The sequence below is a fragment of the Bos taurus genome, chromosome 8 (assembly GCF_002263795.3).
Source record: "Bos taurus isolate L1 Dominette 01449 registration number 42190680 breed Hereford chromosome 8, ARS-UCD2.0, whole genome shotgun sequence".
Taxonomy (NCBI): Eukaryota; Metazoa; Chordata; class Mammalia; order Artiodactyla; family Bovidae; genus Bos; species Bos taurus.
Genome location: NC_037335.1, coordinates 31238086 through 31263968, shown reverse-complemented (window position 1 = coordinate 31263968; position 25883 = coordinate 31238086).

Genomic DNA, 25883 nt, shown 5'->3' with positions numbered 1-25883 from the left:
TTCCCTTGCCTGCTCTGGCTCCCAAAGCTGGAGCAAATGGAAAGACAGCCTATTCTGTGTGTGACTAAGGGGCTGAAGCTGTGGTCCTCTCCCTGACAGCCGTGAGCGCAGGGGCTGGGTGTGTACGCAGAGTGCTGCCAGCTTCCTACAATTTGCTATTTCGATCATAAAATTCTGAGACTGTTCATGTTTATCACATGCCTGACCCTAAAGCAGCTGGGAGAAACTGACAGTAAACCTGACAAATGAAGCGTTTAATGGAACCAAGGTAGAAGTCTTACCCAAATTCTGACTTTGCAGCTTAACTGATAAATGAAACCCTTCTGAGCAACAGGAAGTGAAGTCAATTTCCCAGAACCCCTGAGAAAGAAGTCTTGATTTAACAGTTTAAATCAAAAATTTAAAAATCAAGCAGTTTGACTTAAAAATCTCAAACTAACCTGAAACAGTTTAGAATAATTGTTCACAAGCTAGTAAGTGGGGAATGGAGAACATGGGTGGGAAAGAGAAAATAAAAACAAAAAAATGGCCAAAAGTAAGAAAATAGCATATATATGTATATACATATATATATATATATATATGACATATAAATATTTTTTTTCTTAATAGTTTACTCCCCAAACATAAGCTTAAAAAAAGAAATATTCCCTGTCTTTTCCCTTTGTATCTGCATCTCCTGGCACCTAACAATAATGCCTGGTAGATAGTAGAATCTCAATAAATAATTATTGAATCAAACAATATATCAATCAATAATTATAGCTAGATTTTAAAGTCTATGGGAAAATGACACAAGCAATAGGATCAACACAGGCTTTTCAGGGAATAAGATTAGAACACCAAATATGGGGGGCTTGGGGGTGTAACACAGCAAGTCTGGCAAATATTAAAAGCTTCCAGTTGGCTCATTTCAAAGGCACTGTCCCTCTCAGTCCTGCATTAGAGCATTTGTGTGATTGCTCTAATGTTTTTATCGCAGGTCTGTCTGCCCCATAAGACCATGATGCCTGCTTTCCTCCTGCTTAGTACCGTGTCTGGCACAGAGTGTTTAGTAAATGTTCCATGAATGAAGGAGCAAATAACAGATAACCAGATAGCAAACACGATTCCAGATGTGTTAATAATTTAGATGTCAAGAATTCCTTCGGTTTTTAAATGGAAAAGAATTATAGGGTGATATTCCTCTCAAGGTTTTTCAGACTCTTGGGATGACGTGGATTTTTTATTCCACTCTTCAAAGGTATTGAGGAAAGAATGCTTTTCGCCCTCTGAAATTCCACTGATGACCACATGATGGCGCTGGCACTGCACCATAAATACAGAAGCAGCTGAGCAACGCGGATTCCCTCCAGGGGCCTCCCTGTCTCTTCCTCCTGCCCCCACTTTTCTGCTGTGTTTCCCCTCAGGTCCTCTTTCCATCCAGTCGCACTTGATACATATAAAACTTGCCAAGAAGCTGTCAGACCGGAACTGGATACTGCCCACCTGAAGCTGGTATGTTCTTTGTTCTCAGACAGGCCAAATTCTGTCTGTTCCTCCCATCTGCAAATTGCCTTAGAACACTTCGAAGGTTATTTAAAGCTGTGCATTCTTAGTTTGCAGTACAGGTCTTTTTATTTCACATTTGACTAGCCCTTGAAAGTGACCTATGCCTTCCTAACAAACTAGCTAACACAGCAAATTATGTCCTGAATAATTATTAGAATTCTCTCAATTAAGGAGATTGAAATCTAAGGTTTTGCCAACATTTACAGAAGTGGACTCTGACAGAGGTTCATATATTCAAGGTATACTGGATAACTCAGAAAAGAAAAAGTAAATTACTTGATAATAACAGCTTTCAAAAACAGAACAGGGATAAACATTTTCATAAAATTAAATGATTTTCTCTTTTTAAATTGAGGGAAATATCATATGTGGTGAAATGCTCCAAGATTTATGATTCTTTATAACATTTGTTGAGATATGAAAGTGGTGGAATTTGCTCAGTTGTATTTGACTGTTTGTGACCCCATGGACTATACAGTCCATGGAATTCTCCAGGCCAGAGTACTGGAGTGGGTTGCCTATCCCTTCTCCAGGGGATCTTCCCAACCCAGGGATTGAACCCAGGTCTCCCCCATTGCAGGTGGATTCTTTACCAACTGAGCCACAAGGTAAGTTGAGATATAATTTACATTTAATAAAATGAATCTACTTAAGTACCTAGCTCAGTGGCTTCTGATAAATGTCATATCAAATGTTATAAACTAACATAAACAACACCGCATGTCCAGAGTGGAGATACAGAACTTTCCCAGTACCTAAGATAGTTCCTTCAGGCCCTCTCAGGTCAACTGCCTCCCACACTGGTCTGATTTTTATTGCCTGAAAATAATTTAGCTTGACCTTAACCTTCATATAAATGGACTTATATACTCTTTTTATTTCTGGCTTCTTTTACTATCTTCTCTGGTTTGGTTTTTGATGATCAACCATGCTATAGACTTTATTCTTTTTTTATTGCTAAATAGTGTTTATTTTACACATTTGTTTCCAGTTTTGGCTATAACAATTAAAGCCACTATCAATCAGTTCAGTTCAGTCGCTCAGTCGTGTTCGACTCTTTGCAACCCCATGAACCACTGCACGCCAGGCCTCCCTGTCCATCACCAACTCCTGGAGTCCACCCAAAACCGTGTCCATTGAGTCGGTGATATCCTCCAACCGTCTCATCCTCTGTCGTCCCCTTCTCCTCCGGCCCTCAATCTTTCCCAGCATCAGGGTCTTTTCCAATGAGTCAGCTCTTCGCATAAGGTGGCCAAAGTACTGGAGTTTCAGCTTCAACATCAGTCCTTCCAATGAATATTCAGGACTGATCTTCTTTAGGATGGACTGGTTGGATCTCCTTGCAGTCCAAGGGACTCTCTAGAGTCTTCTCCAGCACCACAGTCCAAAAGCATCAATTCTTTGGCGCTCAGCTTTCATAGTCCAAGTCTCACATCCATACATGACCACTATCAATATTCTCATACAAATATTGTTGCACACAAATACTTTCATGTCTTTGTGGTTAAACACTAAGAAGTGGAATTGCTGAGTCATAAGATAGGTCTTCCCAGGCGGTGCGAGTGGTAAAGAACTCGCCTGCCAATACAGGAGACATGAGAGATTCAGATTTGATCCCTAGGTCGGGAAGGTCCCCTGGAGAAGGGAATGGCAACCCACTCCAGCATTCTTGCCTGGAGAATCCCATGGACAGAGGAGCCTGGCAGGCTACAGTCCATGGGGTCGCAGAGTCAGACATAACTGAGTGACTAACGCTTCACTTCAAAGCAGATATATGTGTGTGTGTGTGTGTGTGTGTGTGTGTGTGTGTGTGTGTGTGTGTGTGTGTGTAAGGTTATCACTTAAGTTTCTAAGGTGGTTGTATTCATTTACTATGAGTGCCATAACAAAGTACCACAAACTGGGTAGATGAAAACAACAGAAATGCATTGTCTCAGAGTTTGGGAATCTAGAACTCCTGAAATCAGGTAGTGTGATATCAACGTGCTATCACAGGCAAACTCCTTCCAAAGGTTCTGGGGAAGAATCTTTACTTGCCTCTTCTGGCTTCTGGTGGCTGCTGGCAGTTCTTGGCACTCCTCACCTTATGTCAGCATGACTCCAATCTCTAGTCTTGACATGACCTTCTTCCCTGTATATCTCCTCTGTCTCTGTGATTCTATTTCCCACTTCTTACAAAAACACGAGTTATTAAATTTAGGATCCATCCTAATCCACGTTGGGAACTCCAGTTGCTCTGCATCCATACCAATCCTGGGTGTGGCCAGTTTTTAAAGTTTTGGTCATTCTAGTGTATGCATAGCAGTACCTCATTTTGGTTTTATTTTGTAGTTCCTTGATGACTCCTGATGTTGAGCATCATTTCACATACTTACTGGTCAGTTAGGAATCTTCCTTGGTAAAGTTCTTTAAGATATTTCCCAATTTAAAAGTTAGGTCATCTTTCTTTTTTTTTTCTGATTTGTAGGAATTAGTTACATAATCTGAATATAAATCATCGGTCCAATATATATTTTGCAAATATCTTCTCCCTGTCTATGGCTTTGCTTTTTATTGTCTACAGCGGTTTTCAATGAATGGAAGTTTAATTCTGATATAGTGCCCCCTCTAGGGAACTCCCCAAACACAAGGTTCTGAAGATGTTATATATTTTCCAGGAGCTTTGTGACTTTAGCTTTTTTGTTTAGTTCTATGATTCATGTTGAATTAATTTCTACATACTGTGAGGTAAGAGTAAATGTTGATTTACCCCCACGTTTATTTAATAGGCCTGACTACATTATTGAGAAGACTCTTGTTATTTAATTATAAAGCTCTGCCTGAAAATCAACTATTTTATGTTGGTACATGGTCAGTTCCAAGGATCTCTGCCTATTCTTGCCACATTAATTTAACTATGATAGTTTTATTGTTAAGTCTTAAAATAAGGTAGTTCAAGTGTTTCAGCTTTGTTCTTTTTCAGGATAATTTTGGTTATTCTAGGTACATTGCTTTTTCATATGAATTTCAGGGTTAGTGTTTCAATTTCCATCAAAAAATCTGTTTTGATTTTATTGGTTCAAATCGAATATATAGTAACTAGGCTTTTAAACAGTTATTTTGTTAAGTCCATTTCTTGCTAAGAAAACCTCATTTTCTAAAATTTTTTATTTTTACCAAATTGCCTTGTCTTTGAAAAATATGTGTTAACAGTCTTAAGCTAGATCAGAACATATTTTTAAAAATCTTGGAAATTATCCAATCCATTTTAAGCTACTCTTCCTTGAAAATAAAATAAAAACTTCTCAATAATTCAAGTATGGGAAAGAATTTTTCTGACATTAGAAAAAAATGTACCTATTTATGATAAGTAAAAACCATAACTCCCCAAATGTTTTAGAAGCGTTATTTAAACACACACACACATTAATTTCCGTTTCATTTAACTGTAGCGTCTAAATACATCTCCAGACTAGATTTGATAGAAAAGTATGTTGTCTATTTATTTTAATTCAGTATATTCAAATCATGGAAAGTTAAAACCACAGTTACTTTTCTTCACGTATCTCTCTTATTGTTCATTCCACTTTAATTGTATATTTCACAATCCAAGGGTATAGAACGTTGAGAAATCCACCACACAGAAGAAACACCTGGCACACTTTACTTTGCAAATGTTTTCAGCCTCAGGTTATTCCTGGTCTTGTTTGTGTTTCTTCGCACATGAAATATTTCAATGTTCAGAAAGTAAAAACTCAAAAACAAAGCCTTAATTATGACTGCCCCATATTCCTTTCAAAAATCTTGTTCCCTGGTACACTTTGAAGAAAGGAATCCAACTGCTACCCCTTCCCAGACATCTCTAAGCACTTTATCCCAACCTCACTTCAACTTTCAGTGCATGAAATATCTGGATTCTAACATGCTGTCCTTTATCTTTCCAAATTAAAAGTGACAAGAGCTGCAAAAGGAAGGAATTTTTCTGTCTACAGAATTACAATGATTCAATGAAAACTGCAGCTCTCCCAGGGTGCAATTTAAGTCTCCATGGTGAGGGCGCCATCTGCTGGGCGGGTCAGGTAGCACAGAACTGCTGCTCATCTCCCTCACTGATTCAAACAGGAGTGCTTCCTGTTTTTCTTCCATCATGAGATGTAGTATCCCCACAGTATAATATTTTCTAAAATTAAAATGCACTGGAAAATCTCCGTTAAAATTTAACCCGAGTAAGGAGTAACATCCCTCAATCAGAGAAATACATAACTGACTTTAAGCTGAAGTTAAACCAATACAACAAAGCTTTAAGATTAGATCTGTTTGGGGAATGCCTTGGAGATTACTTATAAAGAAGCTAATTTAATGAATTATGAAACATCCATATAATTAATGTTTAATAGTTATTAAAGATATTTGAAAATGTCTAATGAAAAATAAAATTATTTTTATTTTAATACTGCATTTTAATATTAATGGGAAAATAAAGATAATGAAATATATGTACCATTTAAGCCCCAACTAAGGCATTAGTATTTCCTAGTTCAGAATGAATCAGACCTGGGTTCCAATCCTATCTCTGACTTTATCTCCCACGTGACAGTGGGAAAATTAATGACTCTGAGCCTCTGTTTCCTCATCAAAAAAAGCTAAAAATTACAAAATTCATAGCATTGTGAAAATTAACTGAAGGTAATGCCCTTAGAATGATCCCAGGCAGAGATTACACTTTTATGGAAAGTATTTATGAGTTTATAGGAAAAATAAAATAATTCAGGTCAAAACTTAAAAGTTTGCTTATGAAAAACAATTTTAATTCTTCATTAAGTATGTTTGCTAGAGTCAGACATGACTGAAGCAACTTAGCATGCATGTGTGCATTGCAGAAAGAAATGGCAACCCACTCCAGTGTTCTTGCCTGGAGAATGCCAGGGATGGAAGAGCCCGGTGGGCTGCTGTCTATGGGGTCACACAGAGTCGGACACGACTGAAGCGACTTAACAGCATCAGCAAGTATGTTTGCTATTGTTGTTTAGTCACTAGTTTGTGTCTGACTTTTTTCTGACCCCATGGACTGCAATCTGCTAGGCTCCTCTGTCCATGGGATTTTCCAGGCAAGCATACTGGAGTGGATTGCCATGCCCATCTCCAGGGGATCTTCCCTGATCCAGGGACCAAACCCCAGTCTCCTGCATTGGCAGACGAATTCTTTACCACTGAGCCACCTGGGAAGCATCTAAATATTTTTCCACTTCCTAATTTTTTAAGAGTAAAAATATTTGCTTTCAACAATCAAGGAAATGAAGTAAAAATAAAAAATAAGAGATACCTATTAATAGTAGTGTTTACAGGCCTATGGACCAATTACAAAAATAAGAAGAAAATAACTACTATCTGGTTCTAATGTAGGCTTCAAGAGTGGCAGGCCAACTGTCAGAAAAGCAACTCCTTCCATGCAAATCTTACACTAGTCTTAACTATGTTAGAGCTGTCGGTAGCAAATGCAGTGCAGTGCATATAAGAGACTTGGGCACCTGGGACCATCAAGATGGACAGCCATCACTTCTTCTAGAATCTTATATACAGTTTTGGAAAAGCACAAAATAGTTAATATTAAAAGTGATGGGTCCATACCTTTATCAGCAAGAGATGATGTTCTTCATTTTTATAAGTACTAAGAACTGCACAAACCTAAAATTTCCCAAATGTATACCAAGTAGGTAGGTGCGAACAACTTTATTTCTTATCCTAGTAGTTCTTATTTCCCTTTAGATCCCATAAAAACAAATAATTCTTAATTATACAAAGATGAAAGGGAAAGTTATAATAAAGGCATTGTAAAGAAGGTATGAAGGAGCATTATAATGTTAAACCCTATACTGTGGCAGTTAGGAAATGCAGAGTGTATCAATTTTAACAATATGTAACTGTTCATGAGCTCCTTATTGCAAAATTCAGGCTTAAACTGAAGAAAGTCAGAGAGGGCAATTGCACCCTACTCCAGTACTTTTGCCTGGAAGGTCCCATGGACGGAGGAGCCTAGTGGGCTGCAGTCCATGGGGTCGCTGAGTGTCAGAGACGACTGAGTGATTTCACTTTCACTTTTCACTTTCCTGCATTGGAGAAGGAAATGGCAACCCACTCCAGTGTTCTTGCCTGGAGAATTCCAGGGATGGGGGAGCCTGGTGGGCTGCCGTCTATGGGGTCGCACAGAGTCGGACACGACTGAAGCGACTTAGCAGCAGCAGGGAAAACCACTAGGCCATTCAGGTATGACCTAAATCAAATCCCTTATGATTATATAATGGAGATGACAAATAGATTCAAGGGATAGATCTGGTACACAGAGTTCCTAAGAACTATGGACCGATGTTTGTAACGCTACAGGAGGTAGTGACCAAAACATCCCAAAGAAAAAGAAATGCAAGATGGCAAAGTGAGTGGGGAAGTTTTACAAATAGCTGAGGAAAGAAGAGAAGTGAAAGGCGAGGTAGAAAGGGGAAGATATAACTAACTGAATGCAGAGCTCCAGAAAAGAGTAAGGGGAGGTAAGAAAGCCTTCTTAAATAAACAATGCAAAAAAAAAAAAAAGAAAAAGAAAAAGAAAAATAATAGAATACGAAAAACGAGAGATCTCTTGCAGAAAACTGGAGATATCAAGGGAACATTTCATGCAAGGATGGGCATGATAACAGAAACGGTAAAGATCTAACAGAAGCAGAAGAGATTAAGAAGAGGTGGCAAGGATACAAAGAAGAACTATACAAAAAAGGTCTTAATGACCCAGATAATGAATGTAGCCACTCATCTAGAGCTAGACATTCTGGAGTGTGAAGTCAAGTGGGCCTTAAGAAGCATGACTATGAACAAAGCTAGTGGAGGTAATGGAATTCCAGCTGAGCTATTTCAAGTCCTAAAAGATGATGTAATTAAAGTGCTGCACTCAATATGTCAGCAAATTTGGAAAATTCAGCAATGGCCAAAGGACTGGAAAAGGTCAGTTTTCATTCCAATCCCAAAGAAGGACAATGCCAAAGAACGTTCAAAGTACTGTGCAAGTGTGCTCATTTTACATGCTAGCAAGATTATACGCAAAATCTTTCAAGCTAGGCTTCAGCAGTACATGAACTGATGTACCAGCTAGGTTTAGAAAAGGCAGAGAAACCAGAGATCAAATTCACTGAGTTTGTGGAACCAGAGACAATATTCACTGGATCATGGAGAAAGTAAGGGAATTCCAGAAAAACATCCACTTGTACTTCACTGACTACGCTAAAGCCTTTGACTGTGTGGATCACAATCAACTGTGGAAAATTCTTAAAGAAATGGGAGTACCATACCACCTTACCTGTCTCCTGAGAAACCTGTATGCAGGTCAAGAAGCAACAGTTAGAACTGGACAGGGAACAACAGATAGGTTCCAAATTGGGAAAGGAGTACGTCGAGGCTATATACTGTTGCCCTGTTTATTTAACTTTTATGCAGAGTAGATCATGCTAAATGCTGGACTGAATGAATCACAAACTGGAATTGAGGCTGCCATGAGAAATATCAACAACCTCAAATATGCAGATGACACCACTCTAAAGTAAAGAGGAACTAAAGAGCCTCTTAATGAGGGTAAATGAGGAGAGTGAAAAAACTTGGAACTCAAGTTTGGAACTTGGCTTGGAACTCAACATTAAAGAAGCTAAGATTATGACTTCCAGTCCCATTGCTTCATGGCAAATAGATGGGGAAAAAGTGGAAACAGGGACAGATTTTAGACAGTGTATTAAAACGAAGAGATGTTACTTTGCCTACAAAGTTCCACAGAGTCAAACCTATGGTTTTAGGTGTTATTGTTCAGTTGCTAAGTCGTCCAGCTCTTCGAGACCCATGAACTGCAGCATGCCAGGCTTCCCTGTCCTTCACTCTCTCCCGGAGGTCGCTCAAACTCATGTCCATTAAGTTGGTGATGCCATCCCACCATCTCATCCTCTGTCACCCCCTTCTCCTCTTGTCCTCTATCTTTCCCAGAAATAAGGGGTTATTCCAATGAGTTGGCTCTTCCCATCAGGTAGCCAAAGTACTGGAGCTTCAGCTTCAGCACCAGTTCTTCCACTGAATATTCAGGCATGATGTCCTTTAAGTTTGATTGGTTTGATCTCCTTGCTTTCCAAGGGATTCTCAAGAGTCTTCACCAGTACCACAGTTTGAGAGCATAAATTCTTCAGTGTTCGGCTTTCTTTATAGTTCAACACTCACATCCATATCTGACTATTGGGAAAACCATAGCTTTGACTCTACAGACCTTTGTTGGCAAAGTGACATCTCTGCTTTTTAATACAATGTCTAGTCACGTAAGGATGTGAGAGTTGGACTATAAAGAAAGCTGAGTACTGAAGAATTGATGCTTTTGAACTGTGGTGTTGGAGAAGACTCTTGAGAGCCCCTTGGACTGCAAGGAGATCCAACCAGTCCATCCTAAAGGAGATCAGTCCTGGTTGTTCATTGGAAGGACTGATGTTGAAGCTGAAACTCCAATACTTTGGCCACCTTATGCGAAGAGCTGACTCATTTGAAAAGACCCTGATGCTGGGAAAGATTGAAGGCAGGAGAAGGGGACGACAGAGGATGTTTGGATGGCATCACCGACTCAATGGACATGAGTTTGGATAAACTCTGGGAGTTGGTGATGGACAGGGAGACCTGGCGTGCAGTGGTTCATGGGGTCGCAAAGAGTCAGACATGACTGAGCGACTCAACTGAACTAGGTTTGTTATAGCTATTTTCCAAGCAGCAAGCATTTTAATTTTGTGGCTGCAGTGATTTTTCCAGGAGTCCTGTACAGATGTGAGAATTGGACCATAAAGAAGGCTGAGCATCGAAGAATTGACGCTTTCAAACTGTGGTGCTAGAGAAGACTCTTGAGAGTCCCTTGGACTGCAAGGAGATGAAACCAGTCAATCCTAAAGGAAACCAATCCTGAATATTCACGGGAAGGACTGGTACTGAAGCTGAGGCCTCAATACTTTGGTACCTGATGTGAAGAGCCGACTCATTGAAAGGTTCCCTGATACTGGAAAAGACTGAAGGCAAAAGGAGAAGGCATTAGAGGATGAGATGGTGAGGTATCATCACCAATTCAATGGACATGAATTTGAGCAAATTCTGGGAGATAGTAGAGAACAGAAGAGCCTGGCATGCTTCAGTCCATGGTGTCACGAAAAGCCTTATAGCACTTAGCTACTGAACAACTGTTCACATATATTGCGGTTGTACAATTCCTACCAATATAAAAGTCTATTAAACTTACACATGAGGAAGGAATATAATGATGTGATTTTAGATATTTAAAATATTCAGATATTTACTCTGATAAGGGAATTAGCTTCTTGCAATGAAGATTATATCTTAATATTTCTATCTTCTTAGTACCAGACATTAGCTTTAGGCTATGCAGCAGGTATGAATTTGCAACCTCATATTTAGGTAACAGAAACAGCACACTTTATTTTCTTTAATTCACGTAAATTCAGCTCTGAGCACCATCCCAACAACAGGCTGTCAAGAAATCTAGTCTCAATCAGTATGGGGACTTCTGCTCCAAAGTCAAATACTGCAGCAAAGCTTGAGAGTTTTGTTTGGCAAGGGGTACAGGGTGAGAGTAAATACTAGTCTTCTGGAAAAATAATGACAGCTGCTGAGATGCAGAATCCAGGCTCTCACGGTCATCACTGCCTCTATGTCATCCTCAGGGCATGTGAACTTGTGCCTTGCATGGGAACCTGAAGGCTGGGAGGACACGCTCCCCTTCAAGCCTCTCTCTCATATCTTGCTGTCACAATCCTTCAGGCTAGAAGGAGTTGGCCTTGGGCTTCCAACGTCCTTTACATAATTTTTATCCCACTTGGGCATAAGATAAAATTTTGTGTTTTAATCAGGGAATGATAGAAAAATGGAGATACTTTTTTCTATCCTTTGTCAATCCTGACTATCTAATGCCTGGATAAGATGTCCAAATTTCTTATTGAAGGACAGAAACTTAAAAGACTCTGCCTGCCAATGCAGGGACAGGTTAAATGCCTGGTCCAAGAAGACCCCACATGCAGTTGAGAAATTAAGCTCATGTGCCCCAACTACTAGGGCCTAATGAGCTACAACTACCAAGCCGGTGTGCCTAGGGCCTGTGCTCTGAAACAAGAGAACCACAATGAGAACCCTGAGCACCACAGTGAAGAGCAGCCTCCACTTGACACAGCTACAGTATGTCCGCATGCGGCAATGAAGACCCAGCACAGCCAATAAACACATCAATAAATGGAAAGCAAAGAGGAGCAGAACACTTTCTTCCTGAGTGCTGGCCCATCCAATATGATTTCCCTCCTATTACCTCTGCTAAGACCAGTTACATAATTTGCAGAGTCAAGTGCAAAATTCTGGGTCCTTTTATCGAAAATTATTAAAAGTTTCAAGACAATGACAACAGAGCATGAAAGCTAGCCCCGGACCTTTCTAAGTGGGGGACCATGCTATGTGACTGCACAGGTCACATGACCTTGAAGCTTGTCCCGACCTCTGTTTACTTCAGCCCTTCACCATCTTCAACAACCTCCTAACCGATATTCTTCAGACTTACTCCCTTGAGAATCATCCTGTACACATTATCCATATAAAATGCTAAAGCAGACATCTGGTTCTGTCACATCCTTGTTTAAATCCTTCAATAACTCCCTGAAAGGGGGGAGTCCCTGCTGTAAATGTGAACTGCAGCACACTTCTCCGCCTGGCCTCTGATTGACTGGTCGTCTCCTATCTCTTTCCACTCTCTGCTTCACATGGGATGTTCCAACTAGAAGTCAAAATTCAGAGCCATCTATCAGATTCCATCCAAACCACCTGAGAAAGATGGTAAATCAACATGAGATTATGTTATATACAGGCCTTTGTTTCATGTTGATAGCAGTCTGTCCTTCCAGAAGAAACTGCTTCCAAAGATGTTATTTTGTCAGCATAAGAAAGATCAGGAACCATACAATTAAATGATTGAGATGTATAGACACTATCAATGTCATTATTTCTAATCCTGCTATAGTACAAATTCTCAAAGAGATTTCAGCATTCATCTTTTTTTTTTTATCTTTTGAGCAAATATGTATTATACAATTGCTATGTGCCAGGATCTTTGCTAGGTCCTGAGGCCAGATTGATGAACGAGAAGAAATAAGATATAATCCCTTTTTCCAAGGAGGTCACTGTTTAAACAAGATGAGGAAGACAGTTAACAAAGCAATTAGGATGTAATCTATTGTGGCTGTTGTATGTTGAGCCCTTACAAGTATAGCATGGTGTATTTCATTACATGCTGTTTTTAATCCTGATAAAAATTAAGTATGCTTTTCCTTTTTGACAAATGAGAAAAGTAGGTTTCCAAGAGTATAAATAACATGCTATGTAGGTTATAAACGAGGACTTAAGTTCAAGTTTGATTCCAAAGCCCCCTTCTTTCTAGTATGTTATGTATCTCATATACATTAAGAGTGGTACTCTAAAAGCTGGCATGTGCAGAGAAGTGACCGGCAAACCCAGCCCAGGTTTATGTATAATAATAATCTAAAGAGAAAAGGATAAGAAGTGACTGGTCTGTGGACAAGAGTAAAGAATGGCATACAAAGAAGTACACGTTGCCCGGCACAAAAGAGTGTCATATTCTAGCAACTGCAAGTAGTCTGGAAGGAAAGGACCATATATGAAGTCAGGACACATGGAAGCAAAAAGTCACGCAAAGGGCCCTATCACAAGTGCTCGGCAGGACACCGAAAGAGCTCAGGCTTTGTTCATTAGGTGCAGGGAGTTCCTGGAGAAGACTGCAGTGGGAAATGATACATCAGATACAAATTTTAGAAAAACATACTGTTACCTATTTGGGGAACATACCAAAGGAACAGGAGACCACAGGCAGAAAGACTTCAGCAGGTCACTGAAGTCTAGACAAAAATGGAGACAGCCTGGACAAAGTCAGTGAGGAGAATAATAAGAGGAAGCCCATTTTATGACATAGATAACAAGAAGAGGGATTTGGTGATCAGTTAAATCAGGGCTTTGTGATAAATGTGAAAAAAAAAAAAAAAACCTACATAACTTGAAGGGTTCTAATTTAAATACTGGAGTGAACGGTTCTTAACCCAATTGCTCACCTAGATTGACAACCCCAAGCAGCAGACGTGTGAAATTTTATCTTCTGTCATAACTTTCCACGTAAGAAACCATTACAGCCTTTATCTTCTTCATAATTGAAGCACATCTTCATTCCCACTTTCTTGAATCACACAACCTTGTTGCTGTGTCTCTTCTCAACAAAAGAGTCAGTGATTACTTAGGCATGTTGCCTTTCTTCTCAATTATTTTCTAAGAAACTGTTAACTGTTCCAGGATAAAGTGTTCCACAGCTTGTGTACTGGGACGTCTTTACCCTGTTATACACTATACACTGCATTTTCATGAAAAGTTTCTGTTTGAATTCCCTGTGAGATGGGAAGGAATTGAATTTCCTATTTTCAAATATGGAAAAGGAGACTTCCAGAGAATCTGTGTCATTCCTGTTCAAACAGGGAACAGAACCTAGGTCAGGCTGGTTTTCTGAAAAGGTGGGCATTCATTGCCATAGACTCCTCCCTCTAGCAGCCATGTCTGAATTTTACTGACCAGCAGCAAAGTCACTAGCATGTGCCCTGTAATTAAACATGAAATTTTATTTTTTTTAATGTATAAGGAGCCAACAACTGTCAGGATTTGGGGAAGCTAAGGCTCAAGCCAGTTGCTGTTAAATAAGGATTCATCTGGTCACTTGAATTTCCTCCCCACCCTCCTGAGACATTACGCGTGACTGGATCCAGGCAGTTTGCACAATGCAGTGCATCAGCTAATTGCTCCTCCGCTTACGATAAGTACAATTGGCTACACGGATTGGAAACCCAACCCAGGGAATAGGCTATGAAATTGGTATTGAAGCTTTGGCAGTGGACTGGCTGATCAGGATACTGAATGAAAAGCTGAAACACAAAGCACAGCTTGTTTTGTTTGGTTCGGTTTTTTTAACAGTAATTTCTAGTGGCGGAGACAGATGTTTCTTGAAGTGGCAAGAGATTTGCTAAGCAGAACGTTATAGCACTTACTGTAATTGCTTTATTAATATTGTATGCGTTTATGGCTTCTATCTGTTGGCTTGTGGCACCTCTTATTTCAAATGACTTTAGGTTTCCTGATGACTGGCAGTTAATCTTTACTCCAGAGATCCTTTGAGTCCCATATTCAGCTTTGTTCCTGCATAGTGAATTATTTCATATGAAGTCACATTTTCGTTTGCTTTTATTACACTTAGAAGCCCTCAGGGGGCACTGGAACACCATCAGAGATGGCAGTCCAGTATCTGCCAAGGAACCTCTAGTCTGCAGAGATATAAACAACCAGACGCAAGCCCATCCTTGCGAAAGAAATGACCTAGAACATCCTTAGCCAAGTCTCAGAGCTTAACATCAGCTACCATATCAGGTGAAGGGCCTAAGAAATTTTAGTCCAGGGTCTTGAAAATACTGGATTCATTTGGGAGGGTCAAGTTTGTAATAGGCATATTCTAAATAACCTCTTTTTTGGTGCATGGTTTACTCTGCTTGGAAAAACAGGGATGGTATATTGATTCTTTTTTAGTGTGTGACCAAAAAAAAGGGGGGGTGGGGTGGGGAGAAGGAATCGATATGGAAATTGACCAACAAATGCAAGTTAAATTTGGAGGTGATATTTTAAGAGAAGGTTGGTTGTTTTGTTCGATAGCTATTGTATTTCCTTTCTTCCCTTCCCAGGCCCACCTGAGTGGCTCTGAGTGGGTCCTTCATCTTCTCTCAGTAGACTTCTGCTGTTTTCTGTGCTTACTCACTGGGCTTTCCTGGGTGAGGAGGGGAAAGGGAAATCCTTTGGGATGTTTTCCTCTGAGTTTCATGGCTGATATCATTGTTGTTGCAATTTGATTTAGAATTGCCCCCCATGGATCTGTGGATTCAGTGCAGGCCCCACTCAAACAAAGGCCATAAAGGGCGCAAGGAAAGAGCAGCAGAGTTACAGAAAGATCCAGATCATCAAGTCCTTTCCAAGAGCTGCTGCTGCTGCTAAGTCGCTTCGGTCATGTCCGACTCTGTGCGACCCCAGAGACGGCAGCTCTCCTTATAACACCAACTTGCGTGGAGGACCGGGCGGGGCATGGCGTCCTCCTTATAACACCAACCTGCGTGGAGGACGGGGCGGGGCATGGCGTCCTCCTTATAACACCAACCTGCGTGGAGGATGGAGTGGGGCATGGTGTCCTCCGCATAACACCAACCTGAGTGGAGGATGGAGTGGGGCATGGTGTCCTCTGCATAACACCAACCTGCGTGGAGGACGGAGCGGGGCATGAAGTCCTCCGCATTCGATGCCATGTTGTGACAGTCATTCCTTTGTGAATCCTTTTGCAAAGACTCACAACAGGAAGCTTCCAGACTCACTGGTGATAAAGAAGCATCTTTCTTTGATTCATTTCTCTAGGAAGACGCCTGCTCAATATTTAATTTTAATCTAACATGTCACACTTTTTCCATGCCAAGAACTAACCCTCCGGTTATGCATAATTCATCGTAGTGGACAAGCCTGACAACAGCGCTCCTGCAGCGGATGCCGTCGGGAGGGGCGTGTGGTAGCCAGCACTGTCACCTTCCCGCAGACTTTCAGAAGGAGGCATTTCTAAAACCAATCAACACATACAGAAATTATCTGATGCAGAGAAGAAAACACTAAAATAGAGTAAAAACATGTAGATTTTTTTTAATACACTCTGCAAGACGCATAAATAAGTGCAGCTTAGAGCTAACCACTGCTCAGAGCTATACTTTCTGTGCTTCAGTTTCTCCATCTGTCCCAATGGCCCTTCTTTAAATAATGTGTGTGAGACAGACTTTAGAATAACTCAAGACAAAGAAAGAGGACAGCAGATATACTTCCATGGTGCTCCATTATTGTTGCCTTTCAGCTGTAACTAGTAAGAAATTCAGTCAGCTTTCTCATGGTGAAAAAAAATAAAATAATAAGAATTAACTGGAGCCAACATCCAACCCTCACAACTACAGTCACGGTTGTTTTTATCTTCAACAATCATCATTCCTCGCCTCCAAATCTAATTCCTCTCCTTAAAAAAAGACATTAATGCTACTTCATTAATACAAATAAAAAATCAAATAAGGATACATATCTGTAGAAGTGACATTTCTGTACTTAAGCTAATACCATCTTGCAGGTAAACAAAGATGATTTATAAAGGCCAGGTTACCACATAATATTATTAAAATACTGCCATTCCCTCAAGCTGTTCCACAGCACAACCAATCTGACGCATTAACATACTGCATAGTGAAAAGGCTGCACTTGCAAAATCCCCAGATTTTGTTTCCTTTAAAATATTGTGTACAAAAAAAAAGTCATATTCAAGACATTGCTTATCCACAACATCCCTGAAGTGCTTTGACAGCTATGAGACTTTTTTTAAGTAACTGAGCCATGTATACATGCATTTGTTCCTCCTTAATGCTTATTCTTTTTGTATCACTTACCAGCATTTAATTTCACTTTTCCTTATGGTTAGTTCTTAACATTGTACATTTTTTTTTCTGTGTGGTAACAAACTTTCCAAATGGATACTTCTGTGAGGAAGCTACTTTATCTGTATATTACATCTGATGCCTTCCTGGTGCACAGTTACAGTGTCTTAACTTGTTTCCTTTAAAAAAAAAAAAAAAGAACAAGAAGCTCAGGTTAGTATTTTGTGATGACCTAGAGGGGTGGGCTTGAGTAAACTCCTGGAGTCGGTGATGGACAGGGAGGCCTGGCGTGCTGCAGTCCACAGGGTGGCAAAGAGCTGCACAAGACCAAGAGGGGTGGGATTCAGGATGCATGGGAGGGAGGCTCACAAGGGAGGGTATATATGTATACTTGTAGCTGATTCATGCTGTTGTGCAGCAGAAATTAACACAACATTGTAAAGCAATTATACTCCAATTTAAAAAAAAAAAAAACAAAACAAGAAAAAGAGAAAGAACGAGTGGAGGGTAGTGAAGGAAGGAAGGAAGGAGAGAAAGAACCTCATGGATATTTTCCCTCCAATTTCTCATTTTCTTCAAATCCAAGATGTGCAATTCTCAAGAATATTATGTTCCCTGGGCTGATCAGTATTCTCTTTCAATAAAACCACAGGACATAGCTGTTGGGCACAGAAACTAAATGTCATGAATTCAGTGCCTGCTACTTGGCAGGAAACTCTGGCTGCATGCTTTTTATGTAATGTTTTTTTCACCTTCACTCCTTTATTGTGCTTTTTTTCAACAAAAGTTAGACAGTAATAACGAGCACATTTACACACCGCAGTTAATGATTATAATAGTATAAAGTAAGAGGATAAATACTTATTAACACAAAAAAAATACAGTATAACCCTGCAATGAATAGAAAAAATTATTTCAGCAGTTAATGAAAACATGGATACATTTGACAGAATTACTTAGGGGAAGAAAATCGCTTACATGCCTCCTGGGGTCAAATTAACTGGGTGTGTATGTGTTTAATCCTTTCAGGACTATAAAATATAATTGTTGTAAACTGCCATCCTCCTTGCCTCCTACCCAAGTCTGAGTAGGCACCTCCCAGCTCTGTCTCACCTTTCAGTAGCTAATCTGAGTTTCTCTTCCCAAGAAGCACCACAATGTCTGCAGGAAAGGAGGCCAATCATGCCTTCCTGGGAAATCCTATATTCTGTTCCCTGGGGTTAATTGTTGATCGAATAACAGACAATCAGAGCAGTAGTCACTTGGATGAAGAAGGAGGAAGGTGGGGAGCCATGGACAGAACGGGGGGGAAAAAAGAATACTTTCAAAAACATTCAAAAAATTATCAAAGTTAATTTTTCTTTATTAATTAGCATTTTTATGTCTTTTGATACTGCACTCTGTTAACTTGATGGCCCAGACTAATAAAATTAAATATTTAAATACATATTAATTAATGGTCTTTCTATAATCACCTCATTCCTTGTTAATCTAGGCATTAGCAAATAGCTTTCCCCCAGTATATATGGAATATATATCCCCAAGGAGAAGGCACTCATCACATATATACAGCCAGTCTATCAAGCCTTAGATGAGTAAAATAATCTTAAAGACATTAGCAAGTAATTGAACAAAATTAGTAAAGGAGCAGTCTAGGGTTAGGATCAATCCTTTCTGATTAGAAATGTCATGAAAGTGAAGACATTCTCTTGAGACAATTCACTTATGATGGAAATTTTTTCTATAATTTTTGCAAGTTGAGATGAATCACTTAATTACTCTGGCTCTCAACTAAATCCTAGGATCTATAAAAGAGCACAGCTGGGCAAAATGGCTACAACTCTAGAGTTACTTGATTTATATAATGTTAAAAATTTGTGGTTATCATAACTAAAAGAGGTGTATATATATTCTCCAATGTTCACTGCAGCACTATTTACAATAGCTGGGACATGGAAGCCAGAGAAGGCAATGGCACCCCACTCCAGTATTCTTGCCTGGAAAATCCCATGGACAGAGGAGCCTGGTAGGCTGCAGTCCATAGGGTCTCGAAGAGTCAGACACGACTGAGCGACTTCACTTTCACTTTTCTCTTTCATGCATTGGAGAAGGAAATGGCAACCCACTCCAGTGTTCTTGCCTGGAGAATCCCAGGGAAGGCAGAGCCTGGTGGGCTGCTGTCTATGGGGTTGCAGAGTTGGACACGACTGAAGCGACTTAGCAGCAGCAGTAGCAGGACATGGAAGAACCTAGATATCAACAGATGAGTGGATAAGGAAGTTGTGGCATATATACACAATGGAATATTACTCAGCTATAAAAAGGAATGCATTTGAGTCAGTTCTAATGAGGAGGATGAACCTAGAGCCTATTATACAGTGTGAACTAAGTCAGAAAAAGACAAATATCATATATTAACACTTGTGTATGGCATCTAGAAAGATAGTACTGGTGATCCTATGAGCAGGGCAGCAAAGGAGAAACAGAAATAGAGAATGAACTTTTGGACATGGTAAGGGAAGGAGAGTGTGGGATGATTTGAGAGAATAGCACTGAAACACACATATTACCATATGTAAAACAGATGGTCAGTGGGAGTTTGCTGTATGACACTGGAAACCCAAAGCCAGAGCTCTGTGACAACCTGGGGAGAGAGGTGGGAGGAGGCTACAAGAGGAAGGGGGCATATGTATATACCTATGTCAGACTCACGTTAAAATAAGGCAAAAACCATCACAATATTTAATTATCCTACAATTAAAATATAAATAAAAGAAAAAGAAAACATTTGTGGTTATTAGCAAAAAAGGAAGACTTCAGAATATGAGGACATGAATATATCATCTTAGATTTCTTGATAACATAAACCTTAGCAATGTAGATTTCAGTAAGTTGTGTGTAGAAATATGTGGGATTTTACTGCCAGAGAATCTAAAAACATCCCTAAGAAAGGATGGGAGACACTAAATATTTCAAGCAATCACAGAGCAGAATAAAAGGGAAACAACTCAAGGAACTGTGTCTCTTGGAAGCAGACATGAAAAGGGAATTTGGGGACAAGATGTTTAACAAGGGAGAAAGGGTGATGATGTCCATCGGGGACCGGAAGGAGCAGGAAGTAGGTGTGGGTAAGGAAAGGCATCAGGTGACAGTGCTGATGACCCTTGAGGAAGGAAAGCAGGGAGGGGGCAGGAGGGGCAAAGTTGCTGGAGGCAAATTCTCCACCAGCCCAAACAGGAACTATAGATGGAAAACTGATAAACCAGGTCCTGCCAAAATGGTCAGGTTCTAGAATCCCCCTGCCACCACATGCTCAGACACTGGCTGGGAACTTCCAGGCAAGTCTGAAGTCTTGATCCAAAGCAGAGGTGATGATGTCTCACTGTGGATTTGATTTGCATTTCCCTGAAGATCAATGATGCTGAGCACCTTTTTATGTACCTGTTGGCCATTTGTATGTCTGTTTTGGAGAAGGATGGCTATTATCAAAAAGTTTCAATAGACAACAAGCATTAGTGAGGATGTGGAGAAAAGCAAACAGTTGTGCTCTGTTGTGGGAACAGAAAGTGGTGTAGCTACTATGGAAGACAGTGTGAGGATCCTCAAACAATTACAAATAGAATTACCTCTGGCTATATATTCAGGGGGATTGAAGTCAGGATCTAGAAGAGATAGATGCCCATGTTTGTTATAAATTATTCACAATAGCCATGGAAACAACCTAACTATCCATCACTGCACAGTGCAAATTACTTTTCAATTTAATACCATTTCAGTCTTTCATTTTTCTCTATTGCATCTTATTAAATATTGAATTATACTGTATGTGAGGTATGAGTGCATCTTTTCAAGTATCAGATATAAGCACATGGCTTGTTATTGCCAATGAATTCAATTTTTTTTTCTAGGCACCAATGCAATATTGTGATGTGTTATTTGACTATCTTAAGAAAACACCACAGATTATTATGATATCTATATAATTTTAATTGATAATTAAATTGAAATGAATGATTTTACAATGATATTACCAACTTATTTGTATGGAAAACATCATTTAAAATAAAGAGTGGAAATGGTACAATTAGTATTGTAACTGAAGCAATAAAGAAAAAAGAAAGAAGAATATTTGCCACAAATATACTAAATGCAAAGTGAAATCTGCTGGGGCAAAAAGAAGAGCTGTTTATTGTATAAAATTTTTACAAATAAGATACATGACTATGCCTTTGCTAAAACCTATTCAGAGTGGATGTTGCTGTGAGGGTACTTCTCCATAAGATTAACATTTAAATCAGTCCACTTGCATAAAGCACACGTTCTCTCATAATGTGGGTGGCCCTCATTTAATCAGTTAAAGGCCTGAATAGAATAAGAGACTGACCTCCCCTGAGCAAAAAGGAATTTTCCAGCAGATGGCCTTCAGACTTGAACTGCAACATCTGTCCTTCCCTGGGTCTCCAGCCTGCCAGGCCACCCTGTGGATCTCAGACTTGCCAGTCTCCATAATCACATGAGCCAGTTCCTTAAACAAATCTTTATATACACATCCCGTTGGTTCTGTTTCTCTGCATAACCCTGACTAGGGTACAATGCAACTCATACCACCGCTGAGTAGGCAAGCCCCATTGCCCAGCCCTATCATACTTTTAGTCCCATGTCTGACCAGAGCAGGAATCTAAGAACTTTAATTTCCTTCCCTTAGACTTCTCTTTTGATGGCTCTGTTTCTGAGAATGACTAACTCTAATGACTGACATCCTCAGAGACTGTCAACCTGGGTCCCCACAGAAAGACAGTTCAAGGTTAACCCTTGGGAAGCACAGAGTTGAAGGGGCAGAAACGCACCTGTTGAGTGTTCCATCTTCCTATCTTTGATCCTCTTCCTGGCCTTGTGGTGATGTGAAAGACAAAAAAAGGATGAGAGTTGGGAACTTCATGTCATTCCCCTCTATCTAGGCAAGATGAAGATATTCGTCAATCACAAATAAATGCTTTTCGGGATTGAATTCATTACAAGCATTCATTACAATCAGTTTCCCACTTCTGTTATTCATTTAAAGTGGATAAACTAGGACTTCCCTGGTGGCCCAGTGACTGAGATTCTATGCTCCCAGCAGAGGGGATGCAGGTTTGATCCCTGACCAGGGAGCAAGATCCCACAATCCCACATGCAGCAACTAAGACCTGGCACAGTCAAATAAATCAAGTGGATGGAATAATTTTTCATTGTTTCTTCTCTGAAAAACTCAAGCAACAAAGGTTTCCTCGATGTGAGGCCTTCAATTGACGTGTCCTTGGCTGAAGAAGGCACAGATCCTCAGAAACATCTGTGCCTCGTTCAATGGGATTCTGTTCCCCACTGTCCTCCAGGTCAGCCCTCACACAGGAAGAAGATTATCCCAGAAACAGTTGAGGTAGAAGGCAGCTGATGAACGATGTAGAGAAATATCACCTTGGGTGTTATGAAATACCTTAGAAAGACAAATTATCACCACTGATTAACGGTGTTTGGGATTTTCCCTGGTAATTCTACGACGCCTGGGAAGATGGTCAGTGAATCTTGCATGGGAGTCTCCAACTCCACTCTGACCTCTTTCCTGCCCAACTTTTTCCCCTAGAAGGATGGTGTCATATTACTTTCTGAGAGTTTTCATTCAAGTGTCTTTCTGCTCCTGGGAGCTGTTCCAAATTAAAGGAGACTAAAGAAACACTATAAGTAAAGGATCCAAAATATGTGATCCTTAATTGTATTTTGAACTAGAGGGAAAACGTGCTGCAAAGGTCATTGCTGGGTGGGTGAACTGATAATACTGAAATAAAGGTGGTAGATAAGACAGAGCAAATAGGACAAATTATAAACAATAAGTGGATCTGGGTACTGTCTTTACTAGTCTTGCAAATTTCTATGTTTCAAACTGATTCCTAATGAATGGTATTAAGAAACGGTCCAATGATCATTCCTGCTGAGTTTTAACAATGTGTGTTTGAGACACACACATTGATGCCCACAGCTGTCAATACCACATCCGACTCTTCAAAGTGAGAAATTCAAACTTTAAAAAAGAGTATTTATTTATTTTTGGCTGTGCTGGGTCTTCATTGCTACACGCAGGCCTTCTCTAGTTGCGACAGGTGTGGCCTACTGTCTAGTCGAGGTGCATGGGCTGCTCATTGCTGTGGCTTCTCTCGTTGCAGAGCTTGGCCTCTAGAGCTCAGGTTTCGGTGGTTGTGGTTCCCTGGCTTAGATGCCCTGCAGCATGTGGAATCTTCCCTAAAGAGGGGTGGAATCCATATCCTTGTACTGGCAGGCAGATTCTTAACCACTTGACCACCAGGGAAGTCCAGAGATTGCAACTTTAAAGGAGTTTTATTAGATCCTGACTCAGACAAAAACACCAAGACATGATTGCAACTATGGTTCTAACATTTTCCACATGGATTTTAAAAATGACTGGTAAATGCAAATAAAAGAAAAATACATACATGTAAACATACAAAAAATAAAAGAATCATGTAAATATGATTTTAAACCTTTGCCCTGTAACATACCTGCGGTGTGGCCTGGGAAAAGTCATTTAACTGCTTCTCTCTCAGTTCCTTTATCTGGAAAATAGAGATAAAAATCCTTTTTCACAGAAATAGACTTATGATTAAGAATACTAACAGAACCAATAGAAGATTTTCTGGACCTAAAATGCCTCTCTTCAGAAGATTCCAATTTTTCTAAATGCACCTGCCACAGTTCCCAGTCCACTAATACATGGGACACAGTCCTACAAGCCGATAGATTGATTCTCCTCAACAAGATGAAGTGCTCCGTTCTTCAAACTTTTGCATGTTGATATCACTACCTCGTAATGCTGGTGTGTTGAGGACCAGCTCCAGGCAAACGTCCCCCCACTTCAGCCTTTTATGCGATTCTCCTGAGAGTTCTTTCCCCTCAGCCTTTCTCTTCCACTAAAACCCACTATTGGGTGAGCAGATTTCACTTCATTTCTATCTCTCTTCAAAGTGTTTCTACACTGGGGTAAAGCTGCCACATGTTCACTTTACCATGCCTCCTGTGACTTGTGGAACATCTCCCTTTTAATCTATAGTTGTCATTTTCTACCAACAGAAACATTTTGTTTCCAGCCTCTTACAGAAGAGAAATAAATATTCAGGTATAGGTATCCATGGGTTGCCCTCTGTGCATCACTGTACGTATCTAAAAAGAAATCTACCTCTAGAAAAAAGTCTATAATTGCATGGAGAGTATGAATGGTTATTTGAAAGCTGCGGCCTGCCAAACCTGCGGATGAAGGGTGTGTTTCACTAAATTCTTGAAATTCCCAATTTGAAAGCTTAAACCAATGAAACATAAGGCTCTATCGTGTATTCCAATGCAAAATATTATTAAACAGTTTTTATTAAAAAGAAAAGAATACAAAAGTTTTGGCACTTTTGCTTATGTAGTTTCAAATGCATACTAAAATATTGACATTTTTAAGATAAGTTTATTTTAAAGTAATTTTTTGCCTCAAACCCAACTTCTTTCCCAGGTGTTGCTTTTAAGAAATCCTATGGAGACTTAGCATTTTAGGGTTTCATATAATAAAATCACATTTGAAAAACAAGAAAAACTTCAAGTCATTCATGGCATAACTGAAGATAAAATGATAACCAGTATTTCTGCTCTCTGCCTACGTTCCCCCAAAGAGAAAATAATTACCTTTATTTCTAGGGAGTTAGACAAGGGACTTCTGGAATGAAACATATGGATTACAAAAATGTACATTAGACTTAGGAAAGGATCTACGGGGTAAATTAGATTAAGGATTTAATATAATACAAAACTGAGTCCTAAAGAAGGTTTGTCCATGGCTCCACAGTTAGAAATAGCACCTCCACAACTACCTTGGTCTCCGTGCTCCCTGCCTTGTCCTATTTCATGGTCCTGCATGTTCTTCCAGTCCTATAGTCCTATCTCCAATATCCCTCCCCTTTAACAAGGTCCCCTTAGGCCTTCCTAGACAGGATGCTTCAGAATAACATCTTTAAAAGTCCTTATTTCCACCCTAGTTGCTTTCCTTCTGTAATATTGAGTCTTCGATTCTAACAGAAATACCCCATTTTTTGTTCACTGAAATGCAATTTGATAGCCTTCACATCACTTCCTTTTTTCTTCTACCTCCTTTTATCCAACATTATTCAACTACTGCTGAATGAGAGGAACCTTGACAGATGTGGAGGATGTAAAGTTAGACCAAGTCCCTGCCAGAAAGAACCCACAGTGTTCTTTGAGTTACTTCTACTATCATTATTGAGACTATCTACCAATTTGCAATTCTCTTGTTTCTTCCTGATCTTTTTCTATTTGACTGGGTGACATTTGTTTACATGAGTACTAATATTGCCTGCTCATCTATCCATCAGTTCATTCTTCTATCTGTCCACCCATCTATTTATCCCATCAGCTAAAGACACCACTCTTGCCGAGGGCACCAACCTGCCTGATTTATTAGTTGGCCTAGCATAGGCATGTTGAATTATATCACCTACTTCTCATAATGAATGGGCTTTTGTCCATAGGGGAAATAGTTTGGAGTTATGTAAGATGAAAATCTGTAATACAGTGGTTTTTACTCTTGTCCCCTCAGGATGATCATTTTGTTAAGGTTCTTCCTCTGTCATTTTTTAAGCTATAAAATGACATTTAAAAATAGTACCATATAATCAAAACTTCTCAAAATACCAGAAAAGAATCAGTAAA